This window comes from Ambystoma mexicanum, chromosome 2q (genome assembly GCF_040938575.1).
Source record: "Ambystoma mexicanum isolate Mex_15411 chromosome 2q, UKY_AmexF1_1, whole genome shotgun sequence".
In the NCBI taxonomy this organism is placed as follows: domain Eukaryota; kingdom Metazoa; phylum Chordata; class Amphibia; order Caudata; family Ambystomatidae; genus Ambystoma; species Ambystoma mexicanum.
Genome location: NC_090924.1, coordinates 895,825,098 through 895,849,489, shown reverse-complemented (window position 1 = coordinate 895,849,489; position 24,392 = coordinate 895,825,098). Strand labels below are relative to the sequence as shown.

General features: G+C 44.8%; 1 pseudogene; it reads left to right on the top strand.

Annotated features, from left to right (window-relative positions):
* Nucleotides 1-24,392, top strand: part of LOC138568818 (ralA-binding protein 1-like) — an 83,875-nt pseudogene that overhangs the window by 29,023 nt on the left and 30,460 nt on the right.

Sequence of the window (24,392 nt, the reverse complement as noted above, 5' to 3'; positions counted from 1 at the left end):
TGTCCTGTTCTGGATTAGTTGCAGAGGGCAGAGAGTAGAGCAAGGCAGATTGAGGAAGAGGTTGTTGCAGTAGCCCAGCCTGGAGAGCAACAGGGTTCTGGAGACAATGAGCTTCTGGGGGAAAGGGAAGAGTCCCTTTGAGGAGGAGCAGCTGGTAGTGGGACTTCTTGGCGACGTCCGAGATGTGAGGAGAGAAAGAGAGAGTGGAGTCGAAGATGACACAGTGTATTTTTGCCTCACAAGAAGGCGAAGGAAGAAGGCCCAAGGTGGGTGGCCAGAGTGAGAGAGGGAAAGCAGGGGCAGGAATCCCAATGAGAAGGATCTCTGTATTACTGGCATTACGGTAGAGATTGTTGGAGGCGCACCAATCCTGAATCGCGAATAGTCAGTCAGGAATGCACGAGAGAGGAGAGGAGCCCGAAGGAAAGCTAAGTATCATCTGCATAACACTGAAAGTTAGAGGAGAAGGTAGAGATCAGGTTGGCCAAGTAGAGGTGGAAAAACCAGGGTGAGAGGATAGAGCCCTGGGGAATGCCACAAGTAGAGAGAGAGGTGGGGGAGAGAAAGGGAACCAGTTGGACCTTGGAGGGGTAGTCCAAGAGGAAGGAGGTCAGCCAATCCAGGGCCTGATCAATGATGCCCAGGTTCTCACATAGTCAATTGATCAGGATGGTGTGGTTGACTGTGTTGAAAGTAGAGGAAAGATCAAGGAGGATTAGGACAGAAGGAATGCTGGAATCAAGGTTAGAGAGCCAATCTTCACAGGTGTTCAGGAGAGCAGTTTACGTGCCTCTGGTAGCTCTGAAGCCAGACTGATGGTCATGGAGGCAACCAACAGATTCAGTATGGCGAGTAAGCTGGGAGATGGCCAGCTTTTCCAAGAGTATGCCCAGGAAAGGGGTGATGAAGATTGGGCAATCGCTTGCCGGGCAGGTAGGATCGACAGACAGCTTCTTGAGGAGTGGGTGCACAAGGGAGTACTTAAGGAGAGAGGGGAACGTTCCAGTGGCGAAAGAGTGATTACAGAAATCAGCCAAGGCTGGAGCGAGGGTGTCAATATGGTCCTTGATGGTTCTGGAGGAGCAGGGGAGCACCGGTTTGGATGACACTTTCATAGATCGGACTTGTCTAGAAACCTTGTCAGGTGTTGTCAGCGAGAAAGACAAGAAAGGAGGAGGAGAGGTAGAGATGGCCAAAGTGGGGCCGAGAGAGGAAGAGGGAGAGGGAGAGGAAGAGGAGATAGAGGACAGGATGTCCTGAGTTTTAGCGGAGAAGTAAGAGGCCAGAGCCATACAGAGGGCCTGAGAGGGAACAGGAGAGGTAGAGAGCGCAACGGGATTGACCAGTTTCTTGCCGATTTTAAAGTGTTCGGCCGTGTTGTTAGAGGCTGCAGAGACCTGGGCTTGAATGTGTGCTCTCTTCTTGATGAGTGTTATTGCTTTGACTGGCATTTTGGTGCAACCAGACTAGGTATGTCTAAATGTGGCCTGGCATGCTTTAGTGTAATGTTATGTGTCTATGCTGGTCTACATTGTGCAGCCAGTGGGACATGTTTTCAATGTGGCATGGAATTTTTAATAGAAAAGCATTCATTTTCCTGTGCACTGTTGGTGACTTGCATGTATTGGATTGGTGTTACCCTACAAAACAATTGCAAACACTCTGGCTTTTTAGCTAATTTTTCTCAGAAAGGGTGCTGTATATTGTATTAAAACACATATTTATATCTTTCTACTAGTACAGTGTGCGGCATAGCCCTTCAGGAGCACGTTCATACGTATTGTGCCAGTGTGATCATCTAGACTGGCACAGAGTGTGGCACAACCCGTGATTTGTTGCCGAGTTGGGAGGGGGGCCCTCAGCATGGCTAACAGGGAGGCCCCCACATTTTGTGTTATGCCACTATCTACTAAGATGTGCCACTGGCACCATCTGAGGAGCACAATGGCACAAGTAAATGTCTCTCTGCTGTAATCCGAAAGCACCAAACTGGTTAATAGGAAAACTCCCCCAACCAATAATGACACTAATGAGGAACAGCTCTCAGATCATGTTTTGTGGGCTCTGGCATGTGTAGCTCATGTCATTCAGCATCTCTGCACTATACATTGAAGACTTCAGGTACCACAATGCAATACGATGTTAACTTAAAGCAGTCACATGTTTATGATTTTACACCACATTGGGCCACTTGGGATCTGTGCAAGCTGCCCTATAGGTTGTGCTACCTTCAAGACATATATACAACCTAGAAGAGAATGTGTGATGAAGTCACTTACCTGAGAGAATTGTTTGGCACAGACATGTATCTTGCAGATATACATAATGTGCAAAACGTTTAATTTACACAATAAGTCAACATAGTTTATGCTCGTCAAAAAAGCAGAAATGAACCAGTCCATGTTTTAAATCTTTTAAAAATAGGTTTATCTTGTGATTCAGTTTAATTTGGCATAGGTATGGACTGATAATTAAACGTGGTGCTCTGACGAGCAAATTGCCATTTGAAGTGCTAATGACCCACACTTCAAAACTTAACCAAAAGCAGATATTTACAGAGACAAGGTTACTAGAACATTCTTTGTGATGTTAGCCGCAGCCATTTCAACCAAATACTGTGAACATTGTGATTTTCAGGCCCTCTTGAGACAGGTCCACGCCAGTCATAAAGTCCCAGTCTCACACTGTGGCAAACTGCCCCCCAAATGTAACAGGCAACACTGGCAGTATTGAGTGACGTTACCGACTATTAAGCTGAAGGCTGGAAAAGGTGCGCAGCATCACAGAAGGAGGCGCGAGGCACGTTTGGCTCCGGTGTCATCTGAGGAAACTCTACCAGTGAGAACAGGTATGAGGCTTAAACCTTTGACAGGAGCCCTTGGCTGCCTGACGGTGGCAGCCAGCCCCTCTGAAGTCTGGAGTGGGCTTGGGGAGCTTTTTCCTCTGTGTTCTGCGTGGACTGCGCACACCACGTGCTTCAGTTGTCAGCGGCGTGGGCACTGGGGACACTTCGAGGCAGTGTTGGAGGACAGCTAGCTGGAGGTGGAGTAGGAGCTAGGGTAGCGTTCTCTTCCTTCCTTATATCTCCCTTTTAACTTTTTTTCTTCTCTCCCTGCCCTTTCCTCATAGTTCTGGCGCCTTCCTTTATACGGTTTGCATATTATTTGTTTCATTTACTATAATGTTGAAAATGTTGCATCAAAAAGCATTCCTCAATCCTCATCATACTTTGTTCTCTTTATTTCCAATTTTCTTGCCGCACTTCCACTCTTCGGTGATTCACATCTCGTGCAGAGTATCACTTCTGGCCTCTCCCTCTCAGAGTCACCAACATAATCTTCTGGGAGCCACGCCACTCTATCACCATTCTTCTCCCCCTTTTTTGCTTCCTCTCCCTACCACCTTCCCTTTCTCCTCTCACACGCCACCCTATATTTACAAAAAGACTTGTGTCATGCTGCAGGGCCATGCATTTGTTCAGTGTTCACTCCGACTAATGGAGCGTGACACCTGTGTTTGCATTTAATTCGCAGATAATTTCCCCCTGTAACTGTGAACTAGTCAGCAATTAATTGTACACACTGGCTGTAAATGTTACTATAAATGCACGGTCGTCGTTTCCTGCACAATATAAAATCCAGGTTAAAGAATTAATTTATGGAAGAACACCAAACTGACCAACCAGGTTCAAAACCCACTTACATATTAAAAAAGAGCTATAATTGTTTGTCATTGTAACTTTCATATTTGATGTGGTTTCTTGCCATGTTCTTTAGGACAGATTCGTGATTATATTTTGTTCAGCTTTTAGTCTGGGCAGGGTCTTTTCTTTCCTGGTTTCATGGAGAAGTAGTACTTACCGTGTTTACCTGGGGCTACAGAATCTAATATCTCGACCAGTGCAAAAAATTGGGTAAATGCTTAGTATGGAATGGAGCAGACAAGCTGTGTCACAATACGTATTATGTAAAAAGAAAAGTACTTTACATTAGCACAAAAGGAATCTGATGTGTGCACTGGTTTGTTACATAACATAAACGTGTTTACTACATTTGAAGTTAGAGAGCAAATATCTACAATACATTTTCTTTCATTTTAACCCCAGTGAACCATTTTTTTAAAATAATAGGGATTGGGGCTAAACCTGTTTGCACCATGTCATGTTTTGTATACTTCAAAAATAAGTTCTATATTAAGTTGCTCTATTTTTTTGCACAAGAGCAAAGTTTTGATAATCTGGCACCAGATCTTTTCTTAGCAGTTCATATGATAAAACACACGGAGGGCGGTCAGACCGCAGCCGGACAGCAGTACATACCATGATTTCAGGCAAAACTCCAAACGTAACGTTGCACTCTCTAGAATTGTGGAAGATAAATGAACACAGAGAACCGTTTTCATGAGCCTGCACTGTGCTTCAAAATAATACTACGTCCGTCGTTAATTTTCTGGCAAAATGCACATCAGCTAAGTAGAGCACGCATTAGGAAACAAATGAGACAAGCTGCACCCAGTGCAAAGGATTACACGATTCTGGCACGACAGGCTTCCTCTTATAACTGGTCTGAAGTGGGACTGCATGAACATCTCACTCTTTAGCAGGGCATTCAAAGGTAGTTAAGGTTTTCCAGCCAAATTAAAGGATTTTATACGCTGAACTGCTTTTCTTTTTCTTAATTTTCTTCTGTTTTCTTTTCTTCTTTTCTCTTGTTTTATACAGTGATGATATATGTAATTTAATACGCACTGCTATTTTAATTTTGTAATTTTGTGAAAAGTCGAGTTCTTTGACTAAAACACAATAAATAAAAAAAAAAAGCAAAGTCCCCAAGGTGTCCCCTGTCCCCCCTAGATTGTATGTGTCTCCTACGCCCCTGACTACCACGCTGCAGGAGTGCAATTATTGGTAGTGGCTAAACCACCGACTCTGACCTCTTATTACTACAAACCAGCAACAGGCACAGTACATTTTCGCCTTTTGTGGTAACATGGGTGGGCTATTTTCTTAAGGGGTTGAATATGATAAGACAACAATTGCAACCCAAACAGTAATAGTGCAGCGGTCCAAGAGAAAGGAATGTTGAATCAAGGTTCAATAAAAGTATACTTTAACAAACCAATATGCCATCACTCTGGAAAGGCCAACAAATATGCATAATGCACATGCTGCATGCACTGTAAAAACTTTAGCAGCGGTGATGGGTAAGAAATTACAGTCTCCAAAAAGGATGTCTTGATGAAAGTGCAGATGGGTGGCTTATAAATCGCCAGGGCCCTAAAATTGGACCTAGGTGGCTGGAGCTGCGAAATAGTGCACTTTTCTCTGCTTTTTTCCCCAGTTCCGGGGATGTTCAGAGGCAGCTGGCCTTGTTGGTACAGGCACAGAGTAGGTTTGAAGCGGAGCTCGGTGCAGTTTGAAGGTAGCATTTGAGAGATGTTTTACTTCATGATTTTTTGGTTTTGGTGCATTTTGGTGGCATAGCTTCCACCACCCATGCACACCTACCACCTCTAGCTCTCTAGCGCCACCCAACCTATACCCTATATTCCCACACCCTTATCTCCTCTCTCTATTCCCTCTCATCCTTCCTCTCACACTCTCACTTTATTTCTTGCCCCCTCGCCCTTTCTCGTGCATATTTCCTCTTGCTCATCATCGATAGCACCTTCTATCAATGGCTTCCTCCCTTGCTCTATTCATTCCCTTTCTCGTTCTCTTGCACGCCTGCACAACCCTTATCACATCCTACTTTAAAACGTTGCACTCTCCTCCTTGCATTGCACCCTGGTGCCTATAAATGCATAATGCAAAGCACAACAGCAAACACCAAAACTATTGGCATTGCCAATGCGTGGTTTCCCTTCTGTGCACCCAGATGTAGTGTCTTTGCATATCCAGACACGCAGAGCAGACCTTCTTAAAGGGTCTACATGACTGGCTCCACACACCTCAGCGATATCCCTTAGGGGCGAGAGGCTTTACTGTCGGCTGTCATTGCCTTTTACAAATACCACCTAAGGAAAAGGTTAGCTGTAAAGAGGATTCTCTGAAGACTAACGGGGTTCTCCAATACCACACTGTCGAACTGTGCATGCGAATGGCGTCCTTCGTCTACCACTGATTAAAGCAATGGCGCTGTGGAGGAGCTGACCCCAGCTATGAGGACATATAGCCTCCCCTGCTCTACTTAATGCTCCTTCTGAAGCCACTCAGTCTAGGAAAAGCCACCAGCTAAGGTGAAGCTATAGATTTGCCTCCCCTCTGCGGCTGTTTTTAGACACAGGTTCTGCTGCCTTCAGTCTTCTAGAGAGAGATTGCTGACTTGATAACAGTGACTCTGCAAAGGTCAGCCAGGATATATGAGAATGACACAGCGTGTACAGAAAATGAGACAAGCCTGGCTGTGCCGTCCATTTCCCTCTCTGTGTACTTTAGCGCGTTAATTAAGATTGATTGCGCGCGCGCCCCCCCACTGTCTGACGGGAAACCTTCAGTCACTATACGTTCTTTACTTTTCAGTGACTCTTGCCTTCTCCAGAGCTCAAATAGTCTTCAGCAAGTAGTCCTATACCATGCCATGTTTCTCTAAGACTCTGCAAGCCTCACGTTTCTCTGATGCATATTTCATATAATACGCAACATGTGTTCATTTAAATCAAACGACAATGCTGATCTCCTGAAATAAAAACAGCAATATATTATTTTTACCTTATGTTTCTTGTGCGTCAAAGCAATATTTTTAGAACTTCAGTTTTGTGCCGTGAAAATATACTGCCTTATTAAAACCGAATTATTATAAGAAAGGAAAGGTGAATTTCTCTTTGTATTGACTGTGATATATTATGTTGCCTACAAAATGCGGAACAATTTACCTAAATGCTTTCTCCTGCGTCCATTCTTTTGACCTTGCATAATCAAAGTATCTTTTGTGATTGTACCGTTAGACTAGTCACTGCCATTTGGTGTAATTCTATTGCCATTCTGGGTTTCAGTGATTCACTGCACCTGGCAGAGGCTTCCTGTGCATTCAACTGTCAAGAAGCTGTGTTTTACCGAAAACAGACCATTTGGGTGTAGCCTCCTGATCCCTTAGGCACCTTCCCCAGAAGGGAGGGAATACACTAGGTGGTAGAGGCAGGACCAGTGGTTCAGAAGGAGAGCCCAGGTACAACTCCGAGGGTTCACACCAGCGCCAGAATGACAGGAGTCCTTTGACGTAGAGGGACCGAGGAACGGGGTAGAGTTACAGTAGCTGAGGAAAGAGCTGAAGTCCAGAGAGGTGTCCCACCAGCTTGGATATTGCTAGGGCTCGCAAAATGATTATCCTCTCTGCAGACAAAGCACTCTGGGTATGACATCACCATGAAGAAGATTGTGTGCACAGCAGCCAGGATTGGAGCTTTTAAAGAAGTCTAGAAAGGGACCAGTCTACTTTGGCTTTTTGCCTTCATTTGGGGAAATGCTCCCCATAAATGATTCAGACACTTAAAGAAGAAGGATACACCTGGAACTCTGTTGGCGGTACAGTCTGCCCCAAAGTTCTCTTTCATAGAGGTGAAGATACAGAGATCCAAGGAAAGGGCCAACTGTGGGATATTTTCAGCCCAGGAAAATTAGCAGGAAGGACAGGTTAGGCCTTTAATGCGAAATACAGTCTCTTTATGGAAAGGCACACTGGCAGAATGAAGAGCCAGCCACAAACATTAACACGACCAAGTTGCCTAGTGAATGCAGATTGTGTGTTTTCTGCAGTTGAAACAAGGAGTATGTGAAAAATAAAGACAGACTGTGGAAAGGAACATTAAAAATGCACAATGTACATGACAAAATTAACAGCAGTGTTTCACTTTCAGTTGCCCCGATGAAAAAAATTGTGTGTGCAAGAGAAACCTATTAAAAAGGGCCTTGCATGTGCATTTCACAGCTACAAAAATAAAGATATGGAGGAATATGTTCCCTTGGCAAAATAACATATTATGAGAAGGGCCTAAACAGTGATAAGAGAGATGCAAGTTATTACAAATAAATAAGAGGCTTCACATGACAAATTAACGCAGCAGATTAAAAAGACTGTATTTTCTTTCAGATGCAACATGTAATGGGCCCGGGAAATGTATGACTGTACGTTTCGATTTCCTGTGGAGGAGTTTGTTGCTAGGCAGAACACTCAAGTGACATCCTTTCATTACAGATCGGCTGTGATCTTTAGCTCTAAGTCTGATCTCTTTAAGGCCATAGCAGAAGGATTGTATGGGGCGGCTGCTATGCGACTAGATCAACAACAGAAACAGCCTTGGATGGGTGCAACTCTTAAAAATACAAACGTTTACATTTGAAATGTGGTATGGTCAAGATTTGAAGGACAAATGACAGAACTCCCTCATCATGTTCAGAGGGCAAAGGTGAGCCATGTGGCCTAAAGGATACGACATAAGAATCCCTACTACAGACCCTGACTGGAAGGATTGGTTAAGGACTTTCTTTAATTGAAGGCAAAGTCAACATTGAGAGCGCAGAGATGCTTGGACACATGTTTCAAGAGAAATGAAACCGAGGGGACCAAGGAACTGAAAAGAACAGGCATATAATTAAGAGATATCAATATGAGTGTATGCAGAATAATACTTTAGGGATTTTCTTAGCAATGGTAAGACGCACAAGGCCATTCCCGGTACTATTACTATTTTCAGGGCTGGTGCAAGCGCTGCGCAACCTAGGTTGCTCCGTAGCACTCTCGCCAGCAAGAGGTGCCAAACAACATGATGTCATCTCTACTGTTATGGATTACATACTATAATATGCAACTTAATGTTTGATTAGTTGCTGTGCCCACCAGAAAGGAAGGGGGCCCTCTCCTAAAAACAAAGTGCTTACTGATGTAGTAATCCCTCTATTCCAGATCAGAAAGCAGTGAAAGTAAGCCTGCCTTAGTTGGTCACTACTTTTCTGTTGCAGCATCACACAGTGCCTGGAAGGTAAATACAGAGAGAAGCGGTAGGCAGAGGTTTTGACATAACATGAGAGCCTGATCACTCCAGAATCCCAGTTGCTTCCAACAGGACTTGGATCCTCTGGTGGCAGGCACGAATCAGGAAGCAGATAACTCACAGAAAAGGCAGGGGGGCTTGGTGGGAGCAGTGACGAGGGCCTCTTATAGAGTGGCTAAAGGGAGCCGACAATGGTCTTTTACACATAGGGCCTCATTATGAGGAGGGCGGTAAGGGGTTAACGGCGCCGGTAAAGGTGCCGGAGCCGTTAACCCCTTACCGCCCCATTATGAGGTCCGCTCGCGGGACCCGCTCAGGATGCCTGATTTTACCAGACGTCCTTAGCGGGTCCCGTGAGCGGCCCAGCATGCTAACAACGGGTCCACAATTAACGGGCCCGTTGTTAGCCTGCTTCCCATTCCCACTGAGCCCTATGGGGTCTCAAATGGGAATGGGGATGGACCGGGTCTGGGTTCCCTTAGTGGGGAAATACCGGGCCCTCCAAGGTCGGAATGCCCCGGTATTTCCCCATTCAGGGAACCCGGGTTTGGGGGTAGCCATGCCCTTACTCAGGGCATGGCTACCTCCAAACTCGTAATGAGGCCCATAGTCTCAGAATATGATGGATCAAGTCATGCTTGTAGCACCTTTGTTGTACTCTTTTTATTGGCATAAACCTATTGACATCAATGTATTGTGAGGAACCTGGGGGAGTCCTCACTTCTTTTCCCCCAGAATCCCTCTCTCCGGTGGCCAGGGAAAGGCCATCGCTTTTTGAGCTCGACCCTGGGGGTGGATATGAGAGGGAGGATCACCTGGGTGGAGGGAACATTTGGCGTGGGGAGAGGACTTCCTTAGGTGAGACATGGTATCCCCATTCCCTTTCTAAAATTAACCTTCTATCCCCAACCCTTCGTAGGCTACTGTCAGCCCTTTCCTTATTCTTACATCCAAATGTCCCCCAAAATTATCCTCTTCAGACTGGGACGAGGAAGAGACCAACTAGGAAAACATATCATCATATATGTGAGAGAAACCCATATTCACCTTATGTTGTTAGTTCAGACACACATCTGTCAAATACCAAGAGTAGGAGGCTGCACAGAGTAATGCAAACTTCCTTTTCAAATCTCCCCAAACACCACTTTGGTACTCAGACGAAGTAGAGGGCTATGGAGTTTACCGATGGAATAGCCATGCATGTCCAGCTAATAGGTTTTCGCAAGGTCAGGCAATTAAACTAAAAACCCACTAGATATTAGAAGCCTGACTGCACAGCAGGGAGATCACAGGAAGGAACCCAGAGGCAGGTTGCCGACACAAGCGGAGGAGAGCTGGCTGGCGAGCAAGAGGAGTGGGAGCCGACAGAAGTGTCGTGCAGGAGAGAGAGACGCTGTGGCAGAGGCCTGCCAAGAGAGGGTCTACAAGGCCTGCCAACCCTCTTTGTTAGGTGCACGCAGCAGGAGTTGTGGGCACCGGGACATACTAGCGGCTGCAGAACGACCGGAGAGCAAGCAGTGCTCTCTCTGGTCTCTGCGGAAGAAGAGCGGGACCAGAGAAGCCAGACAGCAGTGCAAGGAACAGATGAGAAGCCGAAAGGAGCCCCTGTACGGAGCCGGTCAGTGATGCAAGGGAAACACTCATACCGGGGTGCTCCAAGAGCCTGACGTAAACATTTGTAGTTACCGAATGAATGGGAAATTGTTATAAGCACTTTGGGAATGCAGAAACAAGTGCTTTTGGAAAAGTGAACAAACTGAAAGTGACAATTTTGAATGCCCTATAAAGCAAAATCCAGGTATTTTGAATACCAACAAAATTGAAAGACATTGTGAACTATTTTGAATGCTGCATAATGCAAAAACTAGTTATGAGTATTTAGGAGTGAATGGAAACAAGGTGGTGCAAGTGAGAGATACCATGGTGTGCATTGTTGGAAATATAAGTGTTGGCAAAAACCAAGGAAAACCCAAGAAGGGTGTGCTAAGAATGGTGTAACAAGGTGTGACAAAGTGCATGGTGTAACATTGATGCAAGGAACGAGTTTAACTGTTCAAGGAGAGTAAAAGGCAATTGTTAATGGAAAACACATAAGAAAGGGTATCGGTTGCCTGACCTGTAATGGGTGGACCGTGTGGTTGGACAATTGCACCTAGACCGAGAGCCTTTTGTGAACAGAGCCCCAATGTATTCCTACAGAAGCTTGTGTGGGGCAACAGCTACCTATATGATTCTGAAGTCAAGAAACAGACTTTTTTTGTGAACCAGTGAAGAGTGCAAATGACCAGAGAGTTGGGAAGTGTCCCAAGGAACTGTATTGGTTTGGTAAAGCTCGATAACTTGAACTCTTGGGGAAGAGAACCCCAGTTTTTTCTCAACAGTATCGAACTTGGGGAAGGGGGAGCTGAGCAGAAGCTGAGAGCAGGAAGAGGCTCTACGCTGTCTTTTGAATCTTTGAACACTATTCATTTTGAAGCTGACACCCTTACACATTGTATATAGTTAGTTGTGAGGGCAAGTATAGGTTTTGGACAGAGACAGTTATTTGGTTTGGATATCCCGACACAGACTATCCTTAGTTTTCTTTAGGTAGGGAAATCCCACCTTAGCATAGGGTAAATTAGGCCTTACTACGCCCTAAATTTTGAGTTAAATAAAACTTCTGAGTACACATTTAAATCTGTTGTCTGTGTCTTGCTTCATGATGCCTTCACAGTATCGAAAAACCTATAAAGAAATACTGCATATTTCTGCTTCTAAAGTAGAGACTATATGATTGATTTGTTTCTGTACTCGCTTTCAGGATAAAAGATATTCAATCATGCACTTTTAAAACCTCTGCATAAACAATTTGACTTTATTTTGGGCAATTTTGCTACTTGCATGTTGCCAAACAAAGCATCTGGGTAACTTCACAGGTGCAAACATGCTCTAATATTTCTTGTGAAGTTAGCAATGAAAAGCTGCCCAAGTGAATAGAATGACCACATAAATAATTACTGGTCTTCTATTTTCGTACCACTTAACCCTATGGCAAATGCTGCACTGTCCCTCCAATACTGTACATGTGCTTGACTGAAAAGGATGATTGTTAGGCAGAATTATATGCAGTACCCTTTGGGAATACCACACACAATTAAGACTACAAGTGACAGTACAAATTCACCTTTGGTACAAGCCTGTACTACACAGTAAAATGGTAGCCATGGTTGAGCAGCCAGACTTATCTCAAGAGTAAAGTGAGTAGTATCAATAGTTAAACAAAGGACAACAATTACTATGATTCAAACAAACACTGACTCAAGGTTTCTGAGTAAAAGAATATACCTTTATTTACACATCAGTTATTGAACATTTCACTATTATCAAGCAGTTGAAAAATCACGTTACTAATACACTACACCGCACCCAATAGATTCTGGACAAGTTAGGCTCAAAATGAAGTCTGAGCGAACTGGCACTCCAGCAATTTAAAAGGGAGGGAAAGACAAAAGTTAGACAGAACTTGATCAGCACCAACAAGTAAGTAAGCAGGGCAATCTAGAAAAAGGAACTACAATGAGGAAATCAAATTTAAGGGGCCTGGCCCATAGTCAATGGACCAATAAACTGCCATCCCATGTGGATAAAGGCAGCACCTGTATAGGTTCCAAATCAGTCGCATGGGTGTGTACTACATGTATTGCGTCATTATGACAATGTTTTGCCTTACAAATGTTTCTGCTTGTACTTCTTTTCAGTAGAACATTCTTGGCAGCAGAGTTCTGTGCTGTCGCTCTTATCTGCGCATGAGATTAGAACTTGTTATCCTTACAAGATCGACTTGTGCCTTTTTTCCCTAGCGGGTTGTATTTTCTCTGGTGTGAGCCTTCAAGGGCTTGCCTTCAATTGGTGACCCCGACGTGATCCCAGCACCCCCTGGTACCTGCAGAGGCTTGCAGGCCACTTCTCCAGAAGGAGCCGCGGCCACCTACTGTGACCGGCCCCCAAAAAAACATGTGTCCCGAGTGGTCTAGAAGTCGCCTTTTTAAGAAAAGTCCTCTCTGCTCTTAGAAGCGGGAAGCAGCTCTGAGCAGAGTGCAGGCCGGTGCTGGAACCCCGTGATGGAGGAGTTCAGGTCAACACACACATGTGAGTACACTTTTGTAAGAGATAACAAGTAGGGGACGGATGCGTGGGGAAGTGTGAACGGTATGAGAGCGAGATCATTGATGTGACGTGGATGAGGTTTGGGTTATTGCTGGTGAAGATTTGTTTTATTAGTTGCTCGATTCGGTAGGGCATTATAGGGTAAGGCAAAGGTAAGGCAAGGTATCCCCTCCACTGAAGGGGAGGGAAGGTGATACCATGAGGCAGAAAAATATTTAAATGAGGGTCATTGAAATACAAGGTAGTGGTCTCATATAAGTAGTAGACCTGGAACAAGTAGCGGGTGTTGGTGTAGCGCATTGATACAGTTTGTGGTAGTAGTATTTTTTGGGTGAAGTAGCAGCCCCTAGAAGGGGCGGTAATCGTGTGACTCATGGTGGGGCGAGATGTTTTCTCGATCTCTTGAAGCAGCATGTGTGTGTATGGAAGGGTGAGGGAGAAGGATGGGGTTTGATTCTTTTGTTTCTGTTGTTATAAATTAGCGGGAGCGTTTGCTGCGCATTAGAGGGGCTTTTGCTGGGCTTGTAAGAGATAGACGTCAATAGCATGGGGGGAGGATCACCAATAGAGCACATGTATAAGGCCCTGCCACTGTATCTGTACATGGTGCAAAAATATCATAAGCAGTGGATTGCAGAGACAGAAGAAGGGTGGAGGCCCTGCCCATGGCCAGGGCAAGGCTCACACAATAAGACTATTTTGGAACACATGTCCACATTCTTAGTAGCGAAATCCAAGGGGAAGCAGTTACAAAAGAGAAAAGAGTTCTTGATCTATGGTGTATGTTCAAAGATACAGAGGACCATGGGAATGGAGCCGAGTCTCAGAGGCAGAGAGATGAGAGTGGCGGAAAGAGAGAAGGGGAATGTGAGATGCAGGCAGGGACTAAGGGATTATATTCCTTGATACCATATCATGCAGAAGGGTACACTAATCCAAGCTATGTACCCGCTATGATAGGGGTCCCTCCCATGGCAGTAGGGTCTCCTGCAGTGTCAGCAACATTGCAGGCTACCTCTCTGCCGCCTCCGTACACCCACCCACCTGAAGAACCAGCATCGATGGAGTACAGGTCTAGGGCGTTTCAGGATAGGTTGAAAGGTTTGATAATGGAACTACAGAGGTTACAGACATCCCCAGAAAGAGGAAGGGAAGTAGGTACAATAAGAACGAGGGCAGGAGAGTGGACATTGGGGGAAATGTTTCTTAAAATGTACGTTGAAGGTATACAATGTGTAGGGGTTGAGAAGGAAAATAGCCTGGGTGACTGGATTGTCTTGGGAGAGGATACTACGGTGCTGGGAGAAAATGCAGAGGGAGGGTATGCTGGCATGTTCACAGAGCATATCACAAAGCTGACGTGGATTGCAACGATGGAAATGCCGGTGCAGGTGCACGAGGAAGAAGAATACAAGCTCTATTTCCGCAGCAAGGGTTCAGTCTCTGTTGGCATAAACGAACATTGTAATAAGACTCTCTTGATCACAGACATGAAGAAAGGAATGGCTGCATTGATGGATTACTACTAGATCAGTGGTCGTCAAGCTTACTTGCACCTCACAGCATCATGGAGAGGCTGTTTTTCGCTGGCCACTTTGCATTCAGCGCTATTATTAATCGCAGAAGAACACCTGAAGGGGGGAGTACTGCCTGCAGAGAGGCCAATGAGTTTTCCCACAATGCAACCTGAAGATAAGAGTTTGGTGCCCATGCAAGAGCCCAACATCCGGCTAGGAAAATGACAGTTCCAACAACCGCAGAGGATGAAAATATCGAATTACATATCTAAAGACTCTTCCACTTTGCTTGCTGAGATACCAGAAGATTATCAGCTCTTCAGCTCAGCAGAATCCTTCTTTGCTTCCCATCTCTTGCCAGAGGTACAGGCGGCAGCCAATGACAAATGGCTACAGATCATGCAGCGCAAACTGGTCCAGCTTGCAAACGACACAGAGAATGGGTTCAACGTGATCAAGGTTGAGTTACGAGCACTAAGATTTACGACAATGCAAAATATATATGTGTTCGATATGTTGACAGCAATGGAGGGTGGGGTTTGCAAAGCTTTGGCGATTCCTGTTGCACGTTCGTACCTCCAGAAGACACGGAAAATACATCACTATCCCACATAATTGCAGCTGTCCATGGCTTAGGTGTTCGTAATAGGAAGGAAGGAGGAAATCAGGACAATGATTGGCAAAGCATGACTTTCAATTGGGCCCCATTGTGGATGGGAGCAATCATGCAGATGGTAATGCCCATAATTTTGTTCATCCTGGTCATTTTCTGCACGTGTCAGCTGGTTCTTCGATGCTGTGCCACTGTGGCACCCGATAGGGCTAGAATTATGGTATCAATTGGGAGTTCAAAAGCACCTAACAAAACAAAATTGAAGTACAAACTGATGTTTCACTAGGTGACCCGAAGTATGAAATGTGGCCCATCGCGTATGGAAATGAGGTTGATTTGGGGGTATCAACTTCTTCGGCCTCACAACCTATTTAACTTTTGGTATATTGGTGTTGTGTATATGTGTGAAAGAGTTTGGAGGAACCACTTCCCCAACTCCGTGGTTAATGCATGGTTTGTTGCTTTCACAAAAGAACTGCGCCACAAGTTTTAATTTGATTTCAACTTTGAAGCCGACGGGTGGAGACTAAAACTCAGACTTTTGAGGTGGGATTCTAACCCGAGATATTTATGGAACCAAAACCCTATTTATCAAGGAATGAATATGAATTGAACTCATGTGAATGTGATATATGCCCTCATTTGAAAAAGGCACATGACCTGCTGAAGCACTTGTCATGCAAAAGGGATCTCCTTTGGGGGACTGGACAGAATTTTTTGAATTATAAATCTGAAGTTGAGATCAAATTAAAACTTGTGGCGCAGTTCTTGTGTCAATCAACACACCTTGATTCTTTTGTACCACACTGTCATTTCCCAAGCCCCTGATCCAGAGAACCACATAGAGGCTTGGTGGACCTGGTTGGGGGGAGGAGGTGATGCATTTACATGACTTGCTCACCTGAAGAGTACGCGGGTAGGGGGGAGAGTTTGCGATCAGTGTTTAGGGCATGGGTGCCAGTAAATAGGAATACGCCATATGTGGATGTAAAAACTGGGTAGTGGGGGCACAGAGTAATTCCAGAATTTGTTACTGTAGAATTAATGAAAGGGGGGAATGTTGGGAAGGGGACAGCCCCATTCCCCCTATGCATTTTAAAGTAAAGCCAGATGCATTTGAGGCACTGTAATGAACCAGGGTATAGGAGGGTCAGTGAAAGGGTTGTGATCCCGTTCAGTAGGACCCCGTGCTTACATCATCAATTATTGTATATTCACATGGTGCGGACCAAGGTGCGGGCAGCATTGCTATTTTGTGTAGATATTAATATTTCTAGGTGGAAGAGAAGGCTTTTGTGGTAAGCATTATTAAGGGCGCCATTGCATGCACTAGGCCCAAATTCACAAGGCAATGGAAATCTCCAGTCATGCCCGAGCTCCCATGAGGAAAGCTTGGACCCACCACACTGTTTGTCCATTGTTCATGAAATGTGTTGCGAAGATGTGTCGTTCACCCAAAAGGAATGTTCCCTACAAGGCCACGGTTAGAGGCTGGCGTCTGCTGGGCATGTTATCTAACTTTGGCCAAAGCATGACCCGGTGCATTCCAGGGTTACCACGAGTTATAGCCCATATAACTGACTGAATCTTAAGATCCACAAATTCCATGACAACAGGTGCCCTTTGACCATCAACCCCAAAGTAACATATCCTGTTCAAAGAGGATGGCCAGGCTGTATTGTTGCAGTGACAATCGTGTGATTTGTATTGCGAGGTGCTGGGAAGGATACATTATAGTTATAACGAGGGTGGAAGACCTGGGAGTCGGATGATGCGGAGGGAGTGAGGGAGATGTGCAGGTGAAGGTTGGAGTGCCCTGGAACCTCCTGTGCTTCTGTTTTCGAAGCCTGCTAAGTGCACGGTATGAGTGATAAACAAGCTGTATAGTAGGAGTAAAGTTTATTTGTTATCTGACCTTCGACGTGAGAAGAAGATGAACCCTGCAGTGTCCACGTGATGGAAGATGAACGCTGGTACCTGTATAGGGTCCATTCAATCAGCCATGCAGGTGTGTACTACATGTATTGTGTCATTATGACAATGTTTTGCCTTAAATGTTTCTGCTTGTACCTCTTTTTGGCAGAACGTTCTTGGCAGCAGAGTTCTTTGCTGTTGCTCTCATATGCGCATGAGATTAAAACTTGTTACCCTTACAAGATCGACTTGGGCCTTTCTTCCCTAGCGGGTTGTATTTTCTCTGGTGTGAGTGTTCAGGGGCTTGCCTTCACTGCCTATTTTATTGTAACTTTACATCTTACATCTGTCTTAGATCTGTGCTACTTGTAACACCAGATTGCACTTACCATTGACCTAATTACCTTGAACTGCCGAAGTAGCCCCTAGCCCCTCTGGGTAAGGCTTTTCCGGTGTGTGTCGATGATATACTACTTTACTGATCCCGAATTTGCCTGCTCTGTCTTCCTTTGCCCACCACCCTCTAATCTGGACCCAGTAGGTAGGGCCTGTTTTAGCCTCCTTTGGTAGACGCTAATCCGAATGTCGTTTAGTAAATGGTATCAGGCTTTTGAACTATGCATCTTATTACTGCCTTTCTTCTTTGTAACTTGAAACAGCATATTGTACCCCATTGCATTGTACTGCCGATGTAGCGCCCAGGCCCACTGGATGAGGCTTTTCCGGTGGGCGCCTTGTGACCCACTACACTATATTTGCTGGGTGTGATCGCGTATGCCCACCTTGCTCCAACGTGGTCCCATCAGGTGGGACATGTCTTAGCCTCTTGCAGGCAGTCTCCAAATTGAATGCTGTTCAGTCCATGGTTACTGTTCTGTGCCATGTATCCTAGAACTATATTGTAATTGCAACTGTAATCTTCTTGTAACTGTAACTAGCGCTTTGATGCTTCAAGGCTGTGTGAGCTGCTATGAATGCAAAACTAAATGATACACCCCTTGCCGTAATATGTGGCCTGCTGTCTTGGAGAATTCATTTTACAGACACTATGCATGAGTTGCGCCAGCCTGACATGAGTCCAATTGCGAGCTACAGCGTGCTATAATCAACACTAGGCAGTGTATTGCTTTTGTTGTATTGCCATTTTGGCCTTTGGGCTGTGAGCACTAAAAAAGCAGGACTCCCATAAACTGGCATTGTGACCGCCAACAAAATTACCTTTCCAAAACAGGCATTATCTTTCTAATATTATTTGCAAATGACCTGCACCAGTAATTGAAATAATGTTTGCAATGAATCTGGTATTCTTCGAGCACACAGAAGCATTGTACTTGTGGAAAGGATTGACGGTACCGACCATTAATATGGAACCTAGCGAAAGAAGTGCTGGCCTGCAACAGCAGACAATGTGCAAAGGGACAAAGACTTTCTAATAGAACAAATCTAAAAGATCGAAAAATAATAAGCCTTCAACATAAGGAACAGCGGAAATCCAGCAGAACCATGTTGCTGCCATACATTACATTATGTTTTCTTGCATACAGCACCCCACTATTTACATAGGGTAAATACTGGCTGCGGTTGAGCCGCTTTCACAAACAGAGATTTGGGGGTAGATCTTTATCTTCTGCAGGCAGCTACCTCCGGACCAACCTCCCTGCCTCTCTCTGTCTTGAGCTGGAGCACCTCAAGTTCTGGAAACTCCTCAATACCATCCTCTTCTCCTCCTCCTTCTCTCTCCCTCTCCCCTGCTAACTGCCTTTCTTTTCTCTCCACCCTCCTTCCTTCTCCTCCCTAACTCTCCCAGTTTTTTTTATGACTGGTTGCCTGTTTCACCTCCAGAACCTTACATGTCCCAAGCACCCCCCCGTTAGTCCTTGCACTTGCCTCCGGGTCATTACTGCACTTTCTGCTTAAGCTGCAGGTGCGAGGCAAACTCTCTGCCCTTAACCCAGAGCCAGTGGTCGAAGTGTAAGAAAAGAAGTAGTGGAACTATGTTCTCTATTAGCCTGCCCCGCTCCTCACAAACGCCATCGCCCTACCCCCTCCTACACACAATACAAACCCCCAAACACATTTGCCTGCTGTTTAAGGAAATGTCCACTGCAATGCATTGAAAGTGTTTGTTTCAACCTCTTCCTACACTGTTATTTTAAAACGAAACTGTTCCGGAACAGTTTCTTTTTATAATAAAAGTATAGGAGCTGTAAAACTTTATTTTAAAAAGTAGAGGCACACCGCTCCCAACTGCTCCCGCTCACTTCGATCACTGCCCAGAGCCATGTTGGACCGCACCCGTTTCTCCTCCACCCCCTGTTTCTCGCACTTCCGTCTGTATGCATGCATGACCTAAATGTATTGCAACAGTAACACTTCATGCACTTCCACTAGGAGAAATGCCATCAGGCCCAGTATGCTATTTCTCTGTTCAGATAATTCGGAAACTTCAAGGCCTAAGAATCCTTACTGTATTCCCTTGTTCCCTTCCCGCCTTGAAGTAATTTGAAGCACTCCACCTGTGTATAAGCCTGTATAAATAAACAATTACAATGGCGTTGCCCACTTTTCACTTTGTAGTACAGATGAGAGTTTCTTTTCTTTTCTGTGGCATAAAACATGTTGTGTTCTGCCCCTGTGTAGTTTTTGCCACTGATAAATGAATAACCAGGAATACACCTATTGTTTATATGAAGCATACAATGCTTTCCTTTAGTAAATATGTGCATTTGTCTCTGCAGAGGAGTACTTTTCCTAGGCACTGTGGCAGATCTTGAAAATTGTTGGATTGGTTTTTGAGCTCTCTTAGACCCGCAGTTAAAACATTTTTTTTAGACAATATATTTGGAAAATATGCTGTATACTGATTTGTTAAGAATTGCATTATTTGGGAAAGGACACATTCCCTTCCCCACTTAATACAGAGTTGGTGGCTCACTAACTACACAAGGACACAAAGTGGCTTACCTCGGTAATCCGTTGGGCACATTAAAGATAACATGCATACACGATCAAAATATATCCATATTTAGAGAGAAATAATTGAAGGGAATGTTACTGACCACTGCAATCCATTGCAATCCAGGCCAGGTGATTGTGATCAGTGAGCACTGGTTCCAGATTATGGGAGTGTGAAGGGAGGAAGTTCAAAGCTAGAGAACTATCAGGGGGGAACGCCCCCAGTTCCTCCTGTTGGTGAAGGAGGTGGTCTGATGGGAGGTGAGACCATGTACCCCTCGCATGCTTTAAGCAGCACCTATGAAGAGAGCGGCATTGTCCTAGAAGACCTGAGACAGTTTAAATGCAGTGTCCACCCACACTAATAGCATGGATGAAGAGAAACAGACTGGAACAACCTGAATAGATGAGGCAGGAGCATTGTGGCAGAACATCACAACCAGTCTACAGCACAGTTGGGTGCTATCACTTGTCATGTAACCATGGACGGACCCCCTTAGTGCATGTGATGTATTGGATGATTGTGCTGTCAGGCAAATTGTGCTGGGCAGGAAGAGGAGAGAGGAGAGAGGAGGGAAGGATGGAGCAGGTTATGTTAGTGGTTAAAGCACTTCGCACCACTGTGAGGGCATCTGAAAGTTCTGTAAGTAAAGAGTAGAGAGGGAAGGGAAGCAGTGGGAGAGATATCCCTGAACAGTGTCCTTGTCATGAAGTGCCAAGGGCGAGTATGCTCATCCTTTTTGCATAGACTTGCATAATAGCCTGGCACTTAAGGCTCTGTTTCTCCCTTCTTTGAGTAGGTGAGCATCCTCAGTGAATATATTCCTATAACTCTGGGCATGTCTTTCCAAAGGTTCATAGTCAAAACATAGAAAAACAAAAGGTCGAAAGTCAAAATATTGAGAAAAAAAAGGTCAAATTTTTTTATAACGTTTTTTATTCGAACTGGGGGCGTTCCCCCCTAACACCTCCCCTTTTTTTGTTTTTACCTTTTTTTTACATACGAGAGCCAAAAAATAAATAGAAATAAAAAAATAAATTATTCAACTTTTTTTTTCGACTTTTTTTTGTGACTTTTTTGCCTTTCGACATTTTTTTTCAATATTTTGACTGCACACCCTTTCCAAAGTATACATGTCCATCCTTCTTGTAGTTCTTGCTCTTTGGTTTAGATGTCGTTTTTGGTAATGGGTGTAGATGTCAGGATATATGTCCCTACTTGCTGTGTTGTATGTTCCAGCTCATGCAATAAGTAAATCCTCAGGATATTTCTTCCTCCTCAGTGTGTATGTCCCGCTATGGTGTGTGTTTCCCTTCTCAGAGTATGCATCCCTCCTCTGTGGATATGTGCACATGTGATGCCTACTCTTGACGATTGGTGGGTGGCAAACAGCATGAAGTACTTGATGTACTGTCACTGCTGGTCTCTTGAACTGGGCTTCAAAGTATCTTTGCACCGTACGTTAAATCTCATTTTTTAGACTAGCATGTGAGAGCATTTGCTCTTACAAACCTATTGCATACCAATCTTACGTTGACGCTCTCGTCCATACATTTCCCTGCAGCATATTGTCTTTGAAATGGTTCATTGAGAAGTTGGACCTTGGCTATTGATATTTGGCTTTACAATTGGAATGTTGCTATTGCGCGATGTACTCCTCAGCAAGCAAAACAAGTGCTTCTTTACTGTGGTGGTGTATCAGTTGAAGGAAGACAAGGGGTGCAACCAGTGTTTTCTCAATGATATGCACTTGAGAGCTTGCCTCGCCTTTGTCTTACTGCTGCTTGCCTCACCTTTGTTTTACTGCCACACACAGAGGGAGTATGGCTTTGAATTATGAAGGCACAGTCAATCATGGGCCTATTAGTGCTGGTGTGTGGTACATAGTGCAAGTGGGGCGATGAGCGTAACACCCTGTTGAACAATGCATAGCCTATTGACGCTACTCGCTGTGTTACTTATAGGTTATTGTCTGTTATTTTGTGCACAGTGTGCATATTCGCAGTTAAGTGGTGGTTTGCCGACATTGCTCCTCTGCGTTTGCACACTTTGCATGCTGATGCAAAGTGCAGTGCATCTCAACCATCGGAAGGTGGAGGCCATTGTCTGTTCAGGCACATCACTAGCTCCCCAGATACACTAGCACAGCAAATAAGTGGTTGCAGTGCTGTTTGAGATGTTGAAGACTGTTACCCGAGGGGGGATTTCAGCTGAAATTGGAAATGCTTTTATGAGGAAAGGAGAATTGTGAGTCATAGTTATATGGAGAGAGTGGCAGTCGTACAACGCGCTCCATGAAGAGCAATATTTGGGAAGGGCGTTGTCCAAAGGGAATTCAGTGGCTATCACTGTCAGTGACTTTGCAGCCTATATGTCTGGGAGAAAGTGGCATGTTCAAATGTGCATGCCGGTGGCACTGGATAGGGGCGTCACCAGGGCCTGATGTCCTACCACAAACACAGGATCGAGTTCTTGCCATGGTGGATACTTGGAGTATGGGAGAGATAGGAGCAGTTGAAAGTTCAAATAGTAGTGTGAGCAACTGTATTCACGTTCACCTGTGTATGGTCTTGTTCCCTGTTGTCAGTATTATCGTACCCTGTTGTGTTTGAGGAAGCATATCAATGTGGCATTTTCAGCTTCTTTTCTTTTCTGGTAGTCAGCCCCCTGTGAGTTGAGTTAGTGGCTTGTTGTGAGATCTGGTTCTCAGTTACCAGGGAAAGACATTTTGTGATGAGGTATCTTATGACGAAGGACTTCAAGGGCCTGTCAGTGTGGTTCTTAAGATTGACTCTGGCATCTAAACACCAATCAGGAAGAAATTGCCTCATCCAAGCAACACCAGCAGCAATATCAGAGAAACCAACAACTGATGGACTAGGAAATCAGGTGACAAGAGTGTGTGTCATCCCTTCTGGTTATTGGCTTCACTTTCTGTCTCCAACTTCACTGCCATTGGTGAATGACATCTCTCAGTGGTCATCTTGAATTGGTGACATCACTTCATGCCTCCATCTTGGATCAACGCCATCCCCAGTCGAAGGCCACAAGAGGTTCCTCAGGCAACACCAATCACGAAGAAAGCACCTCATGTTAGCAATACCATGGACAATATCAAAGAGACCAACCACTGTTGGACTAGGCGATCAGGTGGCAAGCACGTGGTTCAGCCTTTCTGAACTCACTAGCGTTGTCCAGTCTGGGGCATTCTAGTTAAGGGTGGAACTGTGAAGGGTGAAGACTAGCCATTGACCAGCCTTTCTTCCTGTTGCACCTGTGAGTACCCCAAGCTTCCTAATTACCGTACTGGCTCTCCACACTGTGCTACAGACCTATAATGCATTAACTCCTGCTCTTCCTGCTGCTCCTCCTACACACCTCTCCCTACACTTTCTCTAATCACACTACAGCTTCCCCCTTTCGTATCCCTATCATAAAATTCACAAATCAAAACTCCCACTACTCCATCTCTTTTCCACCTCCTTCCAACAACCAAAGCCAACAAGCTAACCATACTCCCTTTAACACCTATCCACCTCGCCTCTCTTCCTCTGTGACTCAACTTCTTTACTCTTCCTTACGGCATCAACTGAAAATTGCATTCTGGAATTCTCAGTCTGTATGCAACAAAACGTCCTTTATCATTGACTACTCTTTTTACACCAGCTCTCCTCCCCTAGACCTCCTTGCTATCAGTGAGACCTGGTTTTCTCCATCTGACACTGCCACTCTGGCAGCCCTACACAGTTCCAGACTATCCTTCATTCAGTCTCCTTGACTGACTGACAGAGGTGGAGGCGTCAGACACCTACTCTTTTCCTGTCTCAATGCCTCACAAATCTCGAATGCCATGTCCTCTCCTACCTCTTTTGAATTTACCATCTCTACTATTGCTCTGCCTCACTTTGTTCACATCATCTCCATCTATTTCCCTCCTCGTCTCACTGGATCATTCTTGGATGACCATGGGCAACTCCTTGATTCTATTTCCACTATTCATCACCTCTTCTCTTAGGTGACTTTAACCTTCCCTTTCCAACTACTTCTTAGAAATCTGAACTTCAGTCTTTTCTTAGTGACCACACTTTCCACTTTATCCATAACTTACCTACTCACACAGGGGGTAACTCTTTGGATCTTTTATCCACCACCACCTCTCTCTCAGCCACTAATACTAATGTCACACCATCCATATTTGAATACTCAATTGTTTCCACCCCATCTCCTTTGAACTATTTGACTAAACCTTCTGCCA